The following is a 12,816-nucleotide window of genomic DNA, read 5'->3' as shown; positions in this document are numbered from 1 at the left end:
GAGATGGGGGTTGAGTGGGCTAGAGTCAGAAATCCTCAACCTTTGAGGATGAATTCTGTCCAAAGACAGTATGTGTGTTCTCACAGTTTAGCAAAGGCTGATTTTGTCTTGAAGAGGTGGCGGCTTAGGGATATACAGCGAATCTCTTCTTCTCCGGTGCTCTGCCTACACAGCCAGAGCCCACTGTTAGTGTTAATTGTGGAGGCCGTGAGGTGCAGATCTTTGCAGTGCCTTGGGGATTATCAGAAAAAATATTGCTCTGTGGTTCACAGCATTAAGGGTCTTACTATATTCTGATTCTTTAGAGTTCAAGCTGTGAATGGTAACTCCTTAAAACTTGACCTTCATTTACACAGTACGGGGACAAACAGGTCTTTTAAAAAACTGTAGAATATGAGAGATTAAAATCTCACACCCACTGCACTCACCCCCTCTTTACCAGAGGTGTTGTTGTGGAGGGACCCTCAGTGTTGATTATTTTATACATCCGCGTACTCAGAAGGCACGTGCCCTTTGTGCATCTGTGCCCGTATTTCCCAAGGATGCAGGATCACTTTTCTGCTGCTGTAATAGACTCCCACAGGCATGGTGCTTGAGGAACACGAATTTGTCCTCTAGTTGTTCTGGAAGCCAGAAGTCCAAAATAGGTCCCCCTGGGCTAAAATCCAGGTGTGGGTAGGGCTGTGTTCCTGCTGGAGGCTTGAGTGGAGAAACTGTTTCCCAGCCTTTTCCAGCTTTCAGATGCCCCCAGCATTCTTTGGCTGATGGCCCCTTTCTCTAGAGCCCTGGGCCACATCTTTCTCATGCTGTCACCTCTCTGGTTCTTCCCTTCATGCTTCTTCCACCTGTAAGGACCCTAGGATTATATCAGGTCCACCGGGGTAATCCACAGCCCTCGCCTGTGTTAAGGTCAGATGATTTGCAACCTGAATTTCATCTGCAACCATAATTCCCCTCTATGATGTAAACTAAGATTCATAGTTTCCAGGGATTAGGGTGTGGATGCCTTTGGGGGCCATCCTTTTGCCCACCTCAGGTAGAAACCCTAGGAGTGGAATCACTGGGTCATAGGACTTGCACGTTATTTGTTTCAACAGATACTGCCACGTTTTCCTCTCTGGTGACTGTTAACAGTTTATACTTGTACTAAGAGCACTGTATTAAAGCATCCTTTCCCTGTAGCCTTGTCAACACTAAATATGTTGTTTAAAAACTCCCTTCAGATTTGGAAAACTTCAGGAAGTGTTTCATGTTTGATTCCATTTCCTCTGTTATCACTGAAGTTTAGTTTCCTGTGATATTTTCACCTTGTATGGCTTCTCTGAACTGTTTCTATTATTTGCCCATTTTCTTATGAGATTGTATTTTTTTGTATTGATTTATAGCAGTTCTTTTTGAATTTTGGACACAAACCGTTTGTGGATTTTATGTTAAATTATAACTATCAAATGGTCTGATTGACTGACCTAGTCTCCCTGACTGAAGAATGAGTGTTTATTTCAGGGCATGTTTGCGAGTCATAAAGCCCAGTGATTGTGACTTAGATGGCAAATAGTGAGTATGATGGGTGCTTGATTGTCTGATTGGAGGCTTTGGGATTGCATCACACACTGATAGAAACATTTGAACTACAGCTGTTTTCCTGTGATCCTGTGGACCTACACTTAATCTTCAGGACAAAGAGGAATCGGCCTCACTTCTGTTAGGGTGCTCATTGGATGGCATTCCATACATTCTATTGGTTAGGAAGCCCTGGAGCCATTAGTCTTTGCAAAACCTTTCTCTGTGGTCAGGTCAGAACTCTGCTACTTATCCGAGCTTTTCTGCATGCCTGGGCAGTAGCCATGTCCTCTGTTCTGACCACCACCCCTTGCCCACATCTCTGGGTGTATGTTTTGTCAGAATTCATTGAGCTGTTGCCCAAGATGTATGCATTTGACTGGGAAAACCCTGCCTGCCCATCCATCTCCCCCTACAACACGCTTTCCAATTGTAAACCCCAGACAGACAGAAAGTATTGTTTTTCTTTACATCCCAGTGTCTAGAAGGATACCTGCTGTGGAGAAAAGGCTCAAGTGTTTCAATAGAAACATTTTGTCATACGTTTTTTTCTTTTTTAAGGATAGTACCACATTTTAACTTGGAAACAGTGGTAGCTGAGCAGGTATTATTTAAGTTTGCTTTATTGGTCTTTAAACTCTCTCTCCTCTGTCACACATACACCCACACAGAAATAGACAATTTGCAAGGTAAAATGTGCTGATTTGAAGAAAGAGGAACTAACTGGATAACTGTTATGTAGAGCAGATTTTGCCAGAATTTGTGGTTAGCAAGAAAGTGTTGTATTCTGGGTGGGGGGAATTCTGTTTTGGTATTTATTTCCTTCTTAAGAAATGCAGTACAAAAAGAGATGTTTGCCTGTCACGTCTGTGGGTGGCAGGGAGCTGCATGCAGCTTTGCATGACCTGATGTGTCTGTTAAGGGGACCTGGCCCAGTGGTGGTTGCCTTGGAGCACGCAGGTAGGACACCGCATTGTACAAGAAGAGCGTGACTCTTGCTCATATTACCCTCTGAAGAACTGTAGTGCCTCCACTCTGCACATATTTGTTACAGAATATTAAAAAATCATGACCAGACTTCAGGAGTAGACGTTCTTTGAGAAAATGTCAGTATCAAGATGAGGATGGGTGGATTCCGGAGGGCCTGAGATGGTGGGCTTTGTTGGTTGGGCCCTGGAAGAATCCGAGGCCACACTTCATGTGTTCTGTGGACTGGGTTTAGGAGAGCACATCTGTTGTTCGTGTGCGTGGAGTAGGTGTGTGCTGGAGTCTTCCAGCACTCTGAACCTTGTGGAGTTTTTATACTCAGCAGATGTAGAGTGAACTTACAAGATGCTTCATTAATCGCAGGGAAGCTTCATGTGGGCTGGATAGAGTTGGGCTTAGGTAGTATGTCTAAGTACATTCTCATAATTTGCCAAGACATTTTCATAACTGATTTGTGCTGGTAAACTGATTTGTCTACTGTAAGTCTTATGAGGGAACTATAATCCAAGCAGTAAAATTTCACTGTTGGATGTGAGTTGGTGCTTTGAGGAGAGTTGTTATACACGTAATATAACTGCAAGAGCACGCATTCTGCAAACAGATATCACCATGCTGCCCCGAGCACACCCACAGCATTTTAACATCTTTCCTTTTTCCCATGCATGTGCTTTCTACGTAGTTTCCTCTTCATGTGTGTACGTCTTACAGCCTACTCTTTTTCAGTTGACATTTTTCTATACCACTAAAAATAGTTCTCAGCATTTTCTGTCTGCTGCCTGCTTAATAATGTATCAAGGACTCTAACATTTGTGCTGCTAAAGTACTAATGTCATAACATTTGAGTTAAAGGCACTCTTGCTACATGTTTTCCAGAAAATGGCTCTTTAAGTGGAATCAATATTAAAAGCTGTCCTAATGCTGGCACTTGATGAACAAAGGCTAAACTTGTTCCCCACCCTAGAAGTACCCATTGTTAGCAGCTGTGCACATGGAACTTCATAAACTCTGTTGGCAGAGTTTACTGATTAAACTCTTTTAGAGCGAGGCAGGTGTCTTTGGGGGATCCTTGGAAATGCAAGAACTGAGTTCCCTCACCTTCCACTGAGGACGTTGAAAGAAGCCGGACAGAGAAGATACTGTGTGCCTCCCGTTTGTATGGCATTCAACACATGCAGAATTAGCTTCTGTTGGGTAGGGCTGCTGACACAGGTGATAAAGCTATAAATAGCAAGGAAAATTCCATGGAAGTGAGTCTGTGGTTGCCTCTGGTAGAGGGGGGTTTTGATGGACATGGGATACGGACAAGGGGGACTTCCAGGATGCTGGTGGTCTTTGAATTTTGGACCTGATTAGTGGTTCCACATGTTTGGTAATTGACTCAAACTGTCTGTAGACATTCTCTGCCTTATCTGTATGTGTATTTTCTATTTCATAGTAGAAAACGTGGGGGGAAAACCCGAGGTCCTGAAACAGGTGGACTTGCTTGACAACACAGTTTGCAAGCAGAGGCGGGCACAAAGGATCTTGTTTTAAAACAGTTTTGCAGGAATTTTGGACTCCCTTGTTAGTATTGGAGGTGTATTTATAGTGAAATACAGGTTTTACTGTATCAGCGTCCACTTGTGATGGAGAATCACGCACCAGTTGGCAGGAGACCCCAGTTTCTTCTGTCTGCTGTCTGTGCCCCAGTCTTATTCCTGGCCCAGAGCACTGGTGAGAGTCCAGCTGTCCCCATGCCCCTGGGCCAGCAGGAAGGGGTCTTGGAGCCCAGGGTCCCTGGCGTCTGTGTTGCAGTAAGAGGGACTCCTGGGCTCCTCAGCTGCTGTTAAAGGTATGTGTTGGGCAAAGGCCATCTGTCATGAAGGAGAGTCAGGTGATAGTCATGATTTTGCACAGTTAATTCTCTTTAGAACCATACTTTGTTTGACCTCCCAGCTCCTGAGAAATTCCAGTCCAGGCTGGAGGGATTGGTCTCCCAAGAACTGGCCACTTGGAGGTGTTTTGCACCACAGAGAGATTTAAAACTGCACTTCCAGCTCTCCAGAACCTGAGGACGGTCTCCATGCTGTAGTCTTTATCTCAGGACGACCTGTGCACAGTTAATTATACTTCTGAGGATGGACAGTGAAGTGGGGGGTCTGGGGAGGTCTGCAGAGGCTTGATGTTTAAGCGTGGCCTCTGGCAGTGGGCATGTTTCCCTGGGACAGACAGTGTAATCAGTAGAAGGTATTCCCCCTGCTGTCTCCTGGGTGGAGGGATGTCTCTGGGGCACTCTGCAGATGTGGAGTCCATAGGTTATACTGGTAACTAACCCTTTCAGAGCACCTACTGAGTGCCACTTGCTCTGCTTTGTAGGTCACTGCCTTTTGGATAAAATAAGTTAATCCTCACAGTAATCCTGTGAAGTCCTATGTCTGACATCCCTACTTCACATACAGATTGGGAAACCAAGGCATGCAGTGGTCACCACCATAATCTGCCCAGGACCACAGTTATTACCTGGTGGAGCTGGGATGCACACCCCGGGGTCTGGCTCCAGCTGGGAATGGCAGGTCTGGTTTCCTCACTCCAGTCTACCTAGGCTGCCATTTGTGTACCTGCCTTTTATGAACTCCTCTTAGGATTCACTTAACCAGCCACTGTTAGATGCAGAACTTTCCCTCTTTCAGTGGTTTTTCTTAGTGAGATAGTTCTGTGTGATTGTTCTCATAAATACCACCTAAGGCCATCGTGATGGCCTTCTCTTTCAGAAAGGGTGTGCATGTTAAAATAATGGTGAGCAGGTCTGTTCAGTAGGTATATGTGTGCTCAATGGTTTTGTGGGAGAACCGATGCCTGTGGGGTCTGTCTATAGCTCTGTGCTACATCTGCTGAAAATACCAGATTCAGCTGGGGAACTGGATTCAGTCTAGCACAGTGTGTTTCTGTTGAGCCAGATGCGATCCCTCAAAAACAAGTGGCTTCAGGAGGTTTCTGGAACCACAGCCGAGTTCCCTCACCTGCAGGCAATGCTCAGGTCACCCAGGGAACCCACCCTGGAGGTCTGGTGTGCAGACACCAGCTGGGGGCCATACCGTCACACGGAGAACTAGGTCTCCAAATTCAGTGTCAGTTTGGTCGTGGGGGAAAGACTGACTCAGTTTCTTCTGACTGACATTTTCTGCACTTCCTAATTCGTTCATGCTGGTTTCCGAGGTGTTGCGTTTCCCTGCTGGTTTATTGCATCCCTTGCTCGTCGCCCTGTCAGGCAGACGACAGGGAGTGGCCTTGTCTTACTCCTGTGATTCCTCCAAAGATGAGTGGATGTTTCACTGGATTTGAAGTGTCCCTTTTGGCTCATTATATTGGGTGACTGCGTGGAGTTTTATTAGAGGACCCGATTTGGTTGTGTATAGAGGGTGTCCACTTAGCCTTCCCTGGGCTCGGGAGTCTCCCTTGGAAAGGAATAGCCACTCACAGCTTGAGAACGTCCTGCTTGTGTGTGTGTGAGTGTGCGAGGTCCCCACGTGACCCCGAGTCCCAGGGATGATTCCACTGTCTGGTTATGATTACCAGTGGGACCTCGGGGCTGTTGGCCTCTTGATGGGAGCAAGATGCCCTTGCCGTGCTGGGGAACTGGGCACTCAAGGCCGCCAGCCCCTGGCCTGCAGGTCCTTTAAAACAGAGCAGCTCAGGCTCCAGGTGTATGCTGGATGCTTTCACATATTTTCTTTTTAGAAAATTCTCGCAGGCGAACAGTAACACAGAGGACATTGTCCCCATTGTCAAGGTGAGAGGACTGCACAGGAAGGTGAACTGCCTGTTCACAGAGTCAGGGATTTGTGTTGACCATCTGATTGCTGGCCCCCGCATGGGGTCTGCCCGCCCCTGTCCCGTGTTTGGGGTGTCAGATGAGGCTATGAGAGTCAGGGAGGGAACAAGATTTGGTATCATCAGCCAGCTGGTGCAAATTCTGGCCCCACAGGGCTGGTCGCCTTTCTCTGTAACCTCGGGCAGGTTGCAGTGCCAGCAAAGCCTTGTTCTCACATCTGTAAAATGGGGTCACAGTGTCTACCTAGAGTGTTTTTAGGGTTGAAGGATGTTTTGTAAAGCATCTAGTAAGGTTCCAGACACAGATGTGTCCTTGACAGTGGCTCTTGATTGAATGGAGGCCGATGTTGCACATAGTGCACCGTGACCTCCTTCATCCCTGTCTTTGAATTCGTGGGAGCGTAAGGAGGTGGAGGAAGCTTTATTAAGGGGAGCGTCATTGTTCCTTAGCATTTGGTGGCAGCTTCCAGTGTCCTGTCTGGCAGCCTTGCGGTGTGTGGATTGAGGGAGGTTCACCAGACCTGAGCGTGGCCCCCTGGAGTTTTTGGGCAACATTACTGGCTAGACTTCTGTGCTTGTGCCTGGAACGCCTGCAGGATTCCACAGTAGGTGGTGTTTTCCCTTCTCAGATGACATCTTCATTTGTGATTGCAAAGCGTCTGTGTTCCAGGCACAGTGCTGGGGTAGAAGAAGAATTAGTTTACAGTCACAAGAGCTGGAGAGAGGACATTTTAACAGCTTTACAGAAGAAAAATGCGCCCATTTAAGGTATACAATGTAATGGCTTTGAGTGTGTATCATAGAGCTGTGCAGCTGTGCATGTAGTTGATCTCAGAGCATCTCACCTCATCTCCCTCGAAAGACACCCTCTGCCCATTAGTGATCACCCCCATCACCCCCTCCTCCCAATATAGGCAACTTCCCTTCTCTCTGTCTCCATAGATCTGCCTGTTCTGGGGATTTCATGTAAATAGAACCATAGAATCTGTGGTCCTTTCATGTCTGGCTTCTTTCACTAAGCATCATGTGTCCATTGCTCAGTAAGGATCAGTGCCTTGTTCCTTTTTATGGCTGAATATTATTACATCGTATGGATAGTCTGCATTTCATTATCCATCAACTGCTGGACATTTGGGCTGTTCCTGTGTTTTGGCTGTTACACTTAATGCCTCTATGAACATTCATATACGTGTGTGTGTGGACATGTTTTCATTTCTCTTGCACAAGTACCTAGGGGAGGGACTGCTGGGTCATACAGTCCCCTGTGAACCTTCTGAGGGGCTTCTGTGCGGTTTTCCATGAGGTCCAATTTTTGCACCTCCCCAGCAGCCCCTGTCATCGTCCGTCTGACTGTAGCCATCCTGGCAGGTGTGATGTGGAACCCCCTTTTGGTCAGGTGTCTTTTCATATGTGGATTAGCGTTCTGGATGCCTGCTTTGGAGAAATGTCTATTCAAATCCTTTGCCCATTTGAAAAATTAGGCAATTTGTCTTAAAAAAAACCTTGAATTATGAGAATTCTTTATATATTTCAGACACTAGTTTCTTATCAGATACATAATTTATAAGTATTTTCTTCCATTCTGTGGCTGTCTTTTCACTTTTTCAGTGGTGTCCATTGCAGCGCAGCAGTATTTAATTTTGATGAAGTCCAAAGGATTTATTTTGTTCTTTTCTTGTTTGTGCTTTTGGTGTTACATCTGAGAAGTCCTCTCCTAACCCAAGGTCCTTAAGCTTTACTACTCTTTTCTGCTGAGAGGTTTGTAGTTTTCACTGTGTTTATTTAGGTCTGTGATCCCTTTTCATTCACTGTTGTGGATGGTGTGAGGAAGGGGTCTGGTGTCATTCTTTGGTGCATGGAAACCCAGTTGTCCATCATAAAAGTTTTTGGGTGCCGGGGCTATGAGCCACCCCTGTGCTAGGTAGTACTAGGAGAGCACAGCTCCCTGCAGGGCGGGAGAAACCCATGAGTGAGACAGATTGAGGAGAGCTCGGCAGAGAGATTGAAGCCAGGCCTGGGCATAGGAATGGTCATGAGACTCCTTGAGGCTCAGGAAACACTTTACTGTTCTGAGCTTTGGAGAGGATTCAGCTCAGAAATTCTCAGTAATAAGTACCAGAGGGCTTGAACGGACCTTAGGAAATTGTTTATTCGTACTTTGCTTCAAGGTAAAAACACTTGAACCATTGCAGGAAGATGAAAACCTTTCTTCCCTTGCCATATAGGTTGGTTATCCAGATGGCACACTGCAGCTTTATGTACTCTGGGTCTTTGCCTTACACTCTCCTGGGAAAAGGTGGATGTCACCGGAGATTGGCAGAGAGGCTGCCAGAGAGGTGGGAGATGCTGCCAGTTTCAGGATGTCCCTGCTCAGAGCTCCCTGGGGTGGAGCCCGTCCACAGCCATTCTCCATGGCACCAGTGTTGGTGTCTTGCTGCGGCTACCCAGGAGGCCTTGATGAGGTCTGTGGGAGTGGGGAGCGCCCAAGGTGGCTGCCCTGCCTAGAGGGCTCACTGTTTTCAGTTACCTAAGGTGGCCTCCTTGCTCAGGGGTGCCAGAGTCCGTCATTCATCATCGTGGGCTGTTGAGCCCTTACCAGGTGCTGGGCTCTGTTCTCAGTCTTCGGGCTATTAGCTGCGAACAGGACCAACAGGCCTGCTGCCCTGGCATTTGTGTCCTTGTGTCCAGAGGTGGACAGTGCTTAACAGACAGATTGAGTGGCGTGTTGAGCTTGAGGGCTGTGGTGAGAGGAGCTGTGAGGGTACAGGTGCAGCTGCCACGGGGACGTGGCCCCGAGAGGGATGCTTGCGCCAAGACTGAGGGAGATGAAGGGTTGGTCTGGTGGCATCTGGAGGAAGGGGACAGCTATGCCAAGGCTCTGAGGCCAGCAAGGGGGCCAGTGCAGCCAAGGGGAGCCTTTCTTGCTGGCCAAGAAAGGGTAAAGGAACGGTCTGGTCGGGTGGGCGGATTTGAGGAGAGCCTGCGTTAAAGTCTGTTCCCCTCAGTAATGGCCATTTTAAGCCTCAGGTAGGGAGCTGTCCTCTCCTTTAATGCCTGTGCTCCTCAGGCAGTTTCTGCCAGTCGCTTTTCCCCGTGTTTGGCCATACTTTGTTTCTTTGCATGTCTTACAAACTTTGGTTTTCAACTGGGCAATTGAAATAATAAAATATGCAATGCTTGAAGTCAGAGTCTCCTCCCTACTGAAGGTGTTGCTGTTTATTGTTGTGGTTTGATCAGTAACGTCTGTGACCTGATTCTGTGAAGTGTTGTGTGGATGTCCCGTGGCTGCCTTGACCTCAGTACCACAAGTGGGGCAGTTCGAAGCAACAGAAACATCATCTTCTAGTCTGGAGGCCGGGAGCCTGAAATCAGGTGTCAGCAGGGCCACACTCCCTCTGAAACCCTTGGGACAGCGCATCCTCACCTCGGCCAGCTTCTGGCAGGCTTTGGGTGGCTTGCCTTGTAGCCGCCACGTGTCCTGGCCACCTTTGCTGTGATGTGGCCTGCCCTCCCCAGAGGGGTCTTTGCATGGCATCCTCCTCCTCTTATGCAGATTCCAGTCACTGGGGAGAGGGCCCCTCTTACTCCAGTGTTACCCCATTTTCACTTACCTACTTGCTACTTGCTTCTAGTCATGTTTACTGGTCAAAGAGCTGTTTGTGAGTGGATCCATAAGTGAATGTGCCCTGGATCGCCGCGAACCGGTCCATTTACAGTGCTCTGAAAAGGCTGATTTGACAGCTTCCACCAGGGTTCGCATTGCTTCTGGGAGGAGAGGGTTTGGGGTGGTCCTCACTCTTCCACTCTCACTGATGTCGCCTCCCATTCACATTTAAAGGGGTCACTGGGATGCCATTTACCTGCTCTGCACTTCACTCTCTGAAGCGTACGATGCGGTGGTGGTTAGCGTGGTCACAGAATTGCACATCCATCACCACACTCAACCCTATGGCATTTCGTCATCCCTCCAAAACACCACTTTCCTCAGGGTCATGCCCGATTTCTTCAGGCCCCTCCCGGGCTGGTGGGCACTCATCTGCTCTCTGTTCCTGTAGGTTCACCTCCTGTGGGTATTTCGTGTAGTTGGAATCATCCTGATGTGGGCCATCGTATTCTCAGGATCCGTCCGTGGTGTGGCGTGACTGTTGCATCCCCTCTCTGAGGGCATGGAACGCTTTATTCCCTTGTTTGTGTCCACTCACCAGCCAGTGGGCATGTGAGTTTTCCTGGTCTGTGGCTGTTAGGAATACTGCTGCCGCGGACAGTGGCGTCCAGGCCTTTGTGGACATACACTCTCATTTCTTGGGGGCATATTCTAGGGCTGGAATTGCTGATGACATTCTGAGGGTCTGGACTGCCCTACCATTTTTGAGGGCAGCCGCCCCTTTTGCACACCTACCAGCAGATGTGGTGTTTTCCCACATCCTTGTCAATGCTTATTATAGCCTTTTTTTTTTTTTTTTGAGATTTTTTTAGCTCCAACTGTCACGGTGGGTGGTGTCTCACTGTGGCTGCAGTTTGCATTTCCGTGACTGTTAATATTTTCAGGTGCTTACTGGCCATTGGTATATCTCTGGAGAAAAGTCTGCAAATCCTTGGCTCATTTTTAGATTGGGTAATTTGTCTCTTTTTTTCATTGAATTGTAAGAGTTCTTTTTATATCCAGATACAAGTCCTTCATCAAACACATGATTTGCAAATATTTCCTCTGATACAGTCTTCCCCCTTACCTTTCTGGCTTTATTATTTCCTGTTTTTTTGCATATTTTGTGCTCTAGTGATACGGACTTTGCTTTTCCCCAGAGATGCTCTGTTTTTCACTCCTGAAAATACAATAAATATCGGTAGTCATTCAGCAAACATTGTTTAAGGCCCTACTGTATGCCAGGCTTCCCACGCAGCTGAGCAGGGCCCCGTCCTCCTGGACTTGGCCCCTTGCTGCCGGGCCCCGGCCGCCTTCCTCTAATCTCAGGGCGCCATTAGCGCTTCACAGAGTGGGTCCCATCTATGCTCCTGGGGTTTAGTATGTATAGATTGTGCCTGGCGATGGTGGGCATTCAGAGCTCTTTGTGAGTGGATCTGTAAGGTAATGAGCTCAGCAACCATCTTGCTCCCTGCAGTGGGCACTTAGGACACGTGTGTGGGCTGGGTGAGGATGCCCGTGGCCCGAGGAGACTGTATGAACACAGTTCTAGGGCCATCACCATTTTTACATGGAAAAGTGCTGGGTCCTGGGGATGGATTGGGAGAACAGGTACCTTCTATAGCTCTGGTCTCCACGATTTTTGGCCATTGAGATACTGGGGACTCCCAATACACACACACACTTCTCATATACATGTGTACTCACACATGCATATACATACTCATGTAAATATACACACCCACATTCACTCTTATATGCACATACACATACAAATACATAGACCCTTCATATGCACATATAGTTATGTCCACATGCGCACATATAGTTATGTCCACATGCACACATGTATACACTTACACATAGGTACACACTTCTGTACATACACACTCATTCACTCATACACACTCATGCCCACATACCTGTACACGTTTCACTAACTTACATGCATGTGCTACTCCTAAGTACGCTCTAATAATGCCACAAGAATATAAATTAAAAATGAGAGAAAAAATACAAATGCAATTGCAGTACTTCCTTCTGCCTCCTGGTGGGTTGTTTTGACCCCAGGATATATGTTGCACTTGGGAGCTCACTGCTGTAGGGCACACAGTGTTTAGTTTCCGCGTGGGGTTTTATGAGGCCCCTGGGGTTCCCAGATAAACACGAAGGCCTTAGTTTATTTTTTTTCTTAAGCTTTAAGGTCAGTTAAAGGCAGCCAAATTTTACATTCTAAAATGCTGAGTAATTTCACAGATGAAAATATGTAGTCATTAATTCTGTTTAGAACATAAACCAGAATCTTGCACTGAAGTGTTAACTTTAAGAAAGAAATAATAAAAAGTGATAGAACCATGTTATAATCTGGGGAAAACAGAAAGAAACCTATACTTTCTTGTACTTATTTATAGCAATGTTAATTGGAGTAAGACTTTCTTCCCTGTGCGATACCTTAACTATTTTTTTTTAACTGAGAACTACTTTTTCTTTAGAACTTTCTCTGTACAGAAACCAAACTGACTCTTTCATGTGACTCCCTTGTGTGTTTTCCAGTTGTCTGCATGGACCTCCCTGTTATCTTCTGCTTTGTGAGTGACACCTGGGTGTCCTTGTGTCTGTAAGGAGGCTGACATTTAAGGGCTGAAGCCTTTGATTTTTGGGCCGGGAATCCTAGCTCTAAACAAGCACGTAGGTTCTTCACACACTGGAATGACAGTTCTGGCAGAGGAGAGCCACATGTGTGGGCTGTAGGTACCCTGGGACCTACAGAAAATTTCAAGGCCAGTTGTTCTGTTTTAGCCCCTTTTCTTGACTCT

The 12,816-nt window shown here is 46.9% G+C and overlaps 1 protein-coding gene across 10 annotated transcripts in view; it reads left to right on the top strand.

Annotated features, from left to right (window-relative positions):
- SNX8 (sorting nexin 8) overlaps positions 1-12,816 on the top strand; it is a 50,124-nt gene that overhangs the window by 23,213 nt on the left and 14,095 nt on the right. The window lies entirely within an intron of this gene.

Source organism: Manis javanica, chromosome 10, assembly GCF_040802235.1.
Source record: "Manis javanica isolate MJ-LG chromosome 10, MJ_LKY, whole genome shotgun sequence".
NCBI classification, from domain to species: domain Eukaryota; kingdom Metazoa; phylum Chordata; class Mammalia; order Pholidota; family Manidae; genus Manis; species Manis javanica.
This window is presented reverse-complemented; position numbering and strand designations above follow the sequence as displayed.